Source organism: Schistocerca gregaria, chromosome 5, assembly GCF_023897955.1.
Source record: "Schistocerca gregaria isolate iqSchGreg1 chromosome 5, iqSchGreg1.2, whole genome shotgun sequence".
NCBI classification, from domain to species: Eukaryota; Metazoa; Arthropoda; class Insecta; order Orthoptera; family Acrididae; genus Schistocerca; species Schistocerca gregaria.
Genome location: NC_064924.1, coordinates 449,430,005 through 449,439,437, shown reverse-complemented (window position 1 = coordinate 449,439,437; position 9,433 = coordinate 449,430,005).

Here is a 9,433-nt window from a genome sequence, read left to right as displayed (position 1 = left end):
TGGGGTCTGAGTGATCCACTCTTTCTTTTAACCTTCTCTCATCCCCAAGGAAAGAACTATTAGTTGCGAAAGCTAGATAGTTTGCCACTTATTTTTATGTGTGTGTATCAATAGTACTACACAGTCACCTCTAGAGGATAAGTAATGTCCAGGAATCCTGTCTCACAATTTATTAGTTTCTCTATTAAATTTTCCTTTAATGCAGTTAAACTCACTACATATACTTGTAGGTAACTCACACAGAACAGCAAGAAAGACAGAATGTGTAAGTGGCATTCAAAAAGAAATGAAGGAAGTATCTGAATAGGATGGAAATCGGTAGATGTGATTATCATTTACAGACAAACAAATTATTTCAATTTAAGAGAAATTGGTGATTCATTCAAGAGAAGAGCTTCACAAACTGAGCAAGTCAATAATGCATTGGTCCACCTCTGGCCCTTATACAAAAAATTATTTGGATTGGAATTGATTGTTAGAGTTGTTGGATGTCCTCCTGAGGGATATCATGTCAAATTCTGTCAAATTGGTGTGCTTGATTACCAAACTCTCAAGCTGATTGGAGGGGCCTGCCCATTATGCTCCAAACTTTCTCAGTTGGGGAAAGATCCAGTGACCTTGCTCGCCAAGGTAGGGTTTGGCAAGCATAAAGACAAGCATTAGAAACTCTTGTGCTTTGTGCAGGTGAGGATTATCTTGCTGATTTATAAGCCCAGGACAGCTTTCCATGAAGAGCAACAAAGAGGGATGTAGAATGACATCACTTTGCTGCTCTGCTGTAAGGATGCCACAGATTGTTGTACCAAAGAGGTCCTGCTATGAAAAAAAGTAACACTCCAGACTTTCACTCCTGGCTGTCAGGGTGTATGGCAGGTGACAGTCATATTGTTGTCCCACCAATGTCTGTAGCATCTCCAGACATGTCTCCAGCCTGGAATCTCATTGACTGGAGTAGAATTTTCTTCAGTGATGAGTCTCACTTTGAAATATGCCCTGATGATCAGCAGAGAGCAGTGGTAGGATACCAACCTGATTGTTGACGGCCATATGACCTGACAACCAGGAGTGATAATGTGGGGAGCAATTTATTTTCATAGCAAGACCCTTATGGTTGTCATATGCAGGTCCCTTACACCACAGTGGTAGGTCAACTTATTCTACACCCCATTTTGTTACCCTTCATAGCAACACACACTGGGCTTACATTTTAGCAAGATAATGCCCGCCTGCAAACTGCGATAGTTTTTACTGCTTGTCTTTATCCTTGCTGAACCCTACCTTGGTCAGCAAGGTCATTGGATCTCTCCCAAACTGAGAACATTTAGAGCATTACAGACAGGACCCTCCAGCCAAATCAGGATTCTGATGGTTTAATGAGCCAATTGTACAGAATTTGGCATGATATCCGTCAGGGAGACATCTAACAACTCTATCAATCATTGACAAGCCAAATAACTGCTTGCATAAGAGGCACAGGTGGGCCACTATGTTACTGAGTTGCTCAGTTTGTGAAGCTCTTTCTCTTGAATAAGTCATACAATTTTTCTGAATTCTTAATTCTGATTTCTATAAAACATTCTATCTCAAGTTTTCCCTTAGCTTCTTAGGAAGTCAGAAAATATATCTTATACTTTGTCTTCCCAGGACTCTGCCTATGTTGTTGGGTGTAGTGCTGCAGAAAGGAAGGAATGCAGTTCGTGACTCACCACATGAATGTTCAACATTTTCATGGAGAATGCTGACTTCATATCACATGACCTATAGACATTCTATCAGAACACATACTTCAGATAATTAATTTCAGGACCTGTGTGGTCCTCGTAAGGAGCAGATTTTGCTCTGCCTACCAGTGTACTAAAGCTGCTCTCTTCTGGCATGGGTGGTGAAAACTCTGGACATTAAGATACAAATCAGTGTGTGTCCAGTTGTTGGAGTACACTGAGTGCCTGAGATATCCATCCAACTTTTGTATAACAAAAACATCTAAAATGGCAGCCTTGCCTCTTTCTCTGTCTTGGTGGTAAACTGGATGTTTGGGTGCACACTGTTTGTATATTCATGGAAGTGCTCAAGAGATTCTTTGCTGTGTATTCAAACCATACATGTTGTGGAGGGACAACTTCCTCCAGCATTATTTTTCCTCAACAGAAGTGGTCAATATCAAATTTTTTTTTTAAATTTTGAATAGGTTAATATTATCTCAACTGTTTTTTCTAAAAAAAAAAGAAAAAATGTTCACATGATTTTGTACACAATGTGTTGCATTTCAAACTAAAATCTGTAAAAATAAATTACTTTATTTTCTTTGTTCCAATCGATGTGTACTAGCCCTGAATGTACAGGGAAATGTTTTTTAGAAACATTTGAAGTTATAAAATATTTGGCATGCTTAAAATTTCTATTATTAATTACACAATGTAGTACATTTACTATGTTTATTTCTGGATTCATAAATAAAATAATAATATAAATTAATAGAAATTCAATTGTTAAGAGAATTCATAATACCTTTGGAATGTTGTAATTATATGCCTCTGACATGACCAGACATGTTTTTATATTTTGGATTGTTAGGTTCTGCCCACTCATCTCGGATAGGGTACCTAAAGGATACTGTGTTCTCAGAATGCTATACAACAATTCAAGCAAATCTCATTAATAGTTTTTATTACAAATAAGAAGACTGATAATACTTAACTTTGTATTTATAATGGTGTCACAAGCAATGGATAACATGCAAACAATCAATGTCCTTTGCTGTATACAAGGTCCATGTAAGCAATTGATATGGATGACACATCATTGCTATCGTAGTGCTAGTACTGTGCTAATACTGTCTGGTCAAGGTTGGCTTGGTGCTTATAATCTCTTCAGTTAGAAAGCGTTCCTGTCATGGTGCAGTCCTCGTCAGTGGGCTATTGGTTGACGTTGTCTCACCACCTTCTCTGCTCCTGCAATCTTTGTCTTCGTGCCAGCGCTTGACGATACGCTAGATATTCCTCACACCCAAAGCAATGGACCATCATCATGTAGGGAGCGCAACCACAGCTTGGGAGGCAGGAATGTGGGTGCAATGTTGGGCTGGAAACTGCGGCTGCAGAGGACATCAAGCTTCTGGCTGTACCCCGCCATCTGGCCTGTCTCTGGCATAAACGCCCCCGGAAAATGACCAGAAGGGTACACTTCAACCTCTTGCTACCTTGAACCAAATATAGAAGGCAGTGACAGCTGTGGTGTGGCTGGATCCAGCTCCATCGGTAGGATGAGGGAAGGCAGACAAGAAGAAGCCTCCATCTCCCAAGATCATCTCTCGGTGTCATGAGGATACCTTCTGGCAGCTGCTGTGGCCATACTGCCCTCTGGACTCGTGAATCTGAAGGAAGAGAGACTGAAAGATCATTGTGTACTTGACACAGGTGAAGTTGATTTTGTTGGCAGTGCTGCAAACCCTCTGGATCTTAAGTAAGATATTTGCAAACGCCAAGTTGATGAACGATCCTGCCTCGTGCCCATCGTCTGGTGCCGCTAAAAAAAAAAAAAAAGTTTGGCCATCTGCTGATTGAAGGTTCTGACAATATGTTCTGCTTTGCCGTTTAACTGTGGATGGAATGGTGCACTAGTTAGATGCTGTGTGCCATTACGTTCAAAGAATGTTTCAAATTCATTTGACGTGAACAGAGGTCCAGTGTCTGCCACTATGACCTCAGGTAAACCTTTGAGGCAAAAAATTGATGACAGCACCTGAATTGTACTATGTGATGTTGACAAGTTCATTGGCACAGCAAAAGGAAAATTGCTATAGGAGTCAACCACAATCGACCAATGGGTATTCCAGAAAGGTCCTGCAAAGTCTATGTGCACATGTTGCCGTGGTGATTGGGACTTAGGCCAATCAGAGAATTTTTGTGGTGGAGTGGACTGATTTTCTGCACATACATGACACTGTGACATCACCTGCTCTATTTGGGCGTCCATACCTTGCCAAGTACTGTGTTGATGCACTAGCTGTTTTGTACAAACAATCCCTCAGTGTCCTTGGTGAAGTAACTCCAAAACTTCTTTTTGAAAAGCTTTAGGGATCAACACACGTGACAGTCCACTGTCATTTTGAACAAGAATTACACCTTTCTCGACAGCAAGGCTATGTCAATGGGCAAAGTATCAGTGCACAACAGAGTTCTTTATGCTATTCAATGAGTGAGGCCAAGATGTGCGAATGTATTTTAGCAAAATGTTCAAGTCTGAATCAGCTTCCATGGCCTGTGCAATTTTCCTGTAGTTCAGCAGAAAAGACTGAAGCAATTCAGAATCCTGAACATTGATGTGACAACAAGATGCAACAGAAGCGTCAAAGTCTGTGTCATGGCCAATTGGAAGTCGTGAAAGTCTGTCCGCATTACCATGTTGAGCCGTTGGACAATACACAATCTTGTACTGGTATTAAGGCAACAAAGAAGCCCATCTTTGCAATTTTTGGGCAGTTTGTACAAGGAAACAGTTTTGTTGGATGAAACAAGGACTGCAAAGGCTTGTGATCCATTACTAAGTAGAATTTTCTGCCATACAAATAGTGGTGGAATTTGGTGACACCATACACAATAGCCAAAGCCTCTTTCTCAATTTGTGAATAGTTACACTGAGCTTTGGATAACAATTTTGATGTGAAAGCAATAGGCTTGTCTTTATCAACAATTCTGTGTGAAAGCACTACACTGATTCCGTAAGAGGAAGTGTTAACTTGCAGTATAACTGGTTTGTCATGATCAATGTGAACTAAGCATCAATCACTGAGCAATGCATTTTTAAGTTTTTGAAAAACTACTCGGCACTCATCTGTCCAAATGAAGGGGTCATTCTTGCAATGCAAGTGATGCAATGGAGCTGTGATTTGTGCAGCATTTGGTATGAACCAAATATAATAGTTCATTTTCCCTAAAACTTAGTGCAATTCTGTGACATTGCGAGGAACTGGCAGGTCTCATATGGCCAACAAATACAACTGCAGAGAATGTACACCTTGACTGTTTATGACTTGACCAAGGTCCTGCATCAAATAACACACAAAACAAAGCATGTAAAATTGCAATATGCTCTTCAGGTGTGTGACCTGCTATGACAATGTCATCCAAACAGTTTGAACAGTTTGGAACTTGTGCAGTCAGCTGTTCCAAATACCACTGGAAAATGGCAGATGCGGAAGCACTGCCAAAAGTCAAACACAAATATTTAAGCAAACACAACCGAGTATTTACTACACACACTTTTTGAGATTCTTCATCAAGTGGTATTTGAAGATACGTGTCCGCAAATCAAGTTCTGAAAAGTAGCGTCCGGTGCCTAATTTGTCCATGAGATCCTCGGGGCATGGCAATGGATAAGTATCAATCACAGTTTGTGGGTTGACCATAGACTTAAGGTAAAAACAGAGGTCAATGCAACCTGAAGGTTTTGGTAGCAAAACCAGTGACTTTCCCATTGACTAGCTGAGATGGGCGCAATAACTCTGCTATCTTGCAATTCTTTAAGTTCAGCAGTGACTTTGTCCCATAATGCAATGGGAACAGTTCTGGCTTGGCAAAATTTGGGCTGAGCGTTGTCTTCCAGAGTAATATGTGCAGAAATTGTTAGCCTTGCCTAAACCTTCAGAAAAGAATACCTGGAATTCTTTTAGCAAGCTATCCAGACTGTCTTTTGCATTGAATGCAGATACTGACAACTTATTGTCCTGAATATTAAAACCAAACAAATCAAAAGAATCAAGATGAAACATGTTCTCACACTCATGTGACTTTAGCACTGTAAAAGTCACTGTTTGTGAATGCGAGCAATACATGACAAGCAAAGTACATGTTCCAAGAATGGGAATGTCTTGTCCATTATAAGCCGTCAGTCGCATGCTAGTCTTAGACGGGCATGGGTAGCATAACAGTTTGTATGATGATTGAGCTATGTGACAGAGGCACTCATGTCCAGCTGAATTTTCAAACATTTCCCACAAAAAAGTAAATGAAAAAAATGTTTGTTTGTCTGGCATATCACTGAAGAAACTGCACGCTTGCTATTTGTTCGAATGCCAGTTGCAGACTTGGAATATACTGCATTAATGACATGAGCCTTGTGACTAGATTTTTGTGAGTGGGTCGAATTTTTATGTTTGTTCCGTTGCAAACATACAGATTGTACATGTCCTTTCCTACCACAAGCGTAACACTGAGCTTGACAGGAGGGGCAGTCTTGGCGTTTGTGCCATGAATAACACTGGAGGCAAGACTTTATTCTGTTCGCCTGTGTAGCCACCTGCATAGCAAACTGCTTACATGATGTGGAAGGCTGTTTACTCAGTGTGGCGAGCAGCTGCTGCCATCGAATGGGCCGATCACAACTGAGGGACTCAAACTGACAAATAGCTGACTGCTCAAGTGTATGAACTGATAAGGCACTGGAATCACACTAATCAAGTATTTGTGCTACCGGCTAAAATGATAGATCAGACTGTTGCAAAATCTGTTCTCTGAGTGTGACATCAGATACACTGTACATGATTACATCACACAACATGACATCTGAATGTAAAACACTGCAAGCACATTTGAATTTGCATTTCCTTGTCATACCCTGCAAATCTGTTACCCACTCATGATAAGTTTGGTACGACCATTTTTTGCAATTAAAGAATTGATACCTAGCTGCTACCACATTCTTATGTTGGTCATAATAGTTAGTTAGTGAGTCGATAACATTGTCATATGCAAGTTCACTCGGACTGGCATTAGGAAAGAGTTTTTGAATTAATCTGAACATGCCATTTCCTACTGTAGATAATGGATAGAGAAGTTTCACAGTAATTGGTACACTGTGGGTGATGACGTGGGCTTCAATCTAAGACAACCAGTCGAGTCATTCCTCATCTTGTTCACTAAACTGTCGAAAAGGCAGTATAGCACTAGATGTTGCTGTAGGTGGCATTTTTTCCATCAGGCGTGCAATGTTGGCCTGTAGCTGCTGCACCATGTTGAGTAAAGTGGAGATCTGTTGTGTCTGAAACTCAAACAACTGCATTAGCTGTGTGGCATCTAACACTTGTGGCTGCAATGCCTGAACAGGAGTGGGAGAGGTGGGATGGGCATGTTGGAAGTCACAAATGCAACAAACAGACAAGGCAAGCAAGCAAAGGAATTTTCTGCAACGTCTACCTGAAAACATTGATTAGCAAAAATGACAAGAAACTGTTAAAGCAAATAGGCACCCCTGCTAAGTAAAGACAAAGGGAGAATTAAGTTGCCAGCACAATATAAATGAAAATTCCATGGTCATCAGGCACTGGGTTCAGCAGATACTTGTTGCTAAATGTGGGGTCCTGTTCACTCCTCTCATATAGAGTGTCTAAAGGATACTGCATTCTCGGAATGCTATACAACAATTCAAGCAAATCACATTAATAGTTCTTATTATGAATAAGAAGACTGACAATAATTAACTTTGAATTTACAGTGGTATCACAAGCAACAGGTGACATGCAAACAATCAAAAGTCCTTTGCTGTAGACAAGGTCTGTGTAAGCAATTTATATGGATCTCACATCATTGCTATCATAGTGCTCTCCTAGTACTGTGCTAATACTGTCCGTCCAAGGCAGGAGCGATGCTTATATTCTTTTCAGCTAGAGGGTGCTCGTGTCGTGGTGCAGTCCTTGTCAGTGGGCTATTGGCTGATGTCGTCTCATCGCCTTCTTTGATCTTGCGATCTTCATTTTCCTGTCAATAACAGTGTATTTCGGCTTTGTTAATGTGAAAATTCAAAAGACAGTGTAATAGAGATTTTTTGTGAGAGAGTAAATTATCGTGAAGAAAGCAAAAAATGTAGTGCAGGCTTACTTCAAAGTTAATTGTGTCAGTTGGAACCATGAGATACTAAAACATGAAAATTTCAGCTTCAAGAATCAGCCCCTAGATATGAACAATTGGAGCCAACTATCAGCAAAGAAGATAAGTAAAAAGTTTATTGTAAATCTTACTCCTCTTGCACGTTTTAAAAAATAGACCATAAAATCGGAAATAACAATGACAATGACAACAAATTTTGAAAGAGTGGGAGATTGCAAGTGGTGGCATTGTCCATGATCAATTGACTAATAATGAAGTTTTGTCTGTTTGCAGAAGAAGGGAAAGTGATTTGGACATTTGCAGTATATGTATGAATGGATTTCCAGTCAAGTGAAGAAATAAGACCAAGGGTTACCCAACAAAGTAAATAGTATCAACAGCAACGATGTACTACCAACAATGATGGACCAGATCGAATTAAAGAACTTTAAAACTACAACCAGGGACTTCAAAAATGGAAAGATAAGTACAAACCATTTGTGAAGTTAATTTGTTTGTGGACTCATGTGCATGTTAACAAAATGAATAGAGATGAGGGTAGGAGCATTTAGAAGTGAAAGCTTTAGGATCCAGTCAGGACATGTCTGAACTGAGTGAAATTGTAGACAGCACAGAAATAGTAAAAACTATTTTGTAGTTACTTTTGGCAAAACTAGAGGAAATAAAGACAGATAATAATAGCAAATTTAGTGCAGTTAATTATCAGTTAACTGAAATAAGAACTGAAAATGATAGTAAAATTGACAGAGTAAGAGATCAAATGGACCAACTTAGTAGTCAAGTTTCAGAGCTAAAAAATGAGTTGTCAGAGGGGTTAAAAAGAGTGAATGAAACAGATGCTGTTTTAGAAAAGGAATTTATTGTTTTGGAAAATGGATTGATTGAATCACTAAGACAGTTCAAGAACGTTGATGATGTCAGAGTCATCCCAATTTAAACCAAAAAATTTTAAATGTTGAAAACAAAGTGCAAACTTTTTACATCAAAAAATTTCATCAGTTCAGGATATATGTGTGAATCAAAGTCTATGTGCAAACAATGGTATTGCATTATCCAATGCTCCTATCAAAAGTTTTCCATTTACATCCAGTGGATTTCCTGCACCGCTCTAGAGACTTTTGTGTCAGGCATGAACGACAATCAAAAAATTAAATTACTCTAAGATGTCTTGAAGGCAAAGCTCTGTCATGGTAAATTTAAATTTAAGTTAGTGGGAAAAATATCAAAGTTTTGAGAAAAGTTTTTGAATGAATTTTGGTCGGAAGCTGAACAGGGGAGAATTAAAAGTGAATTTTTGCATGGTTCTAATTATAGGAACAGGGATGGTACTTTGAAAACGTTTTGTAAGAACCAACTTACAAAAATTAACACAGCTTGACAAACCATTTGATGAAATGACTTTGATTGGTGCACTTCAAACGATGTTATCAGAAAGGTTGCAGTGGGATTTAGTACATGGACCTGAGGATTGTCTTGAACATTTTTTTACAGTATGTTGATAGGCTTGATAGGTTAGTAGAAAGAAGTATGTACCATAATAATTGGAATGA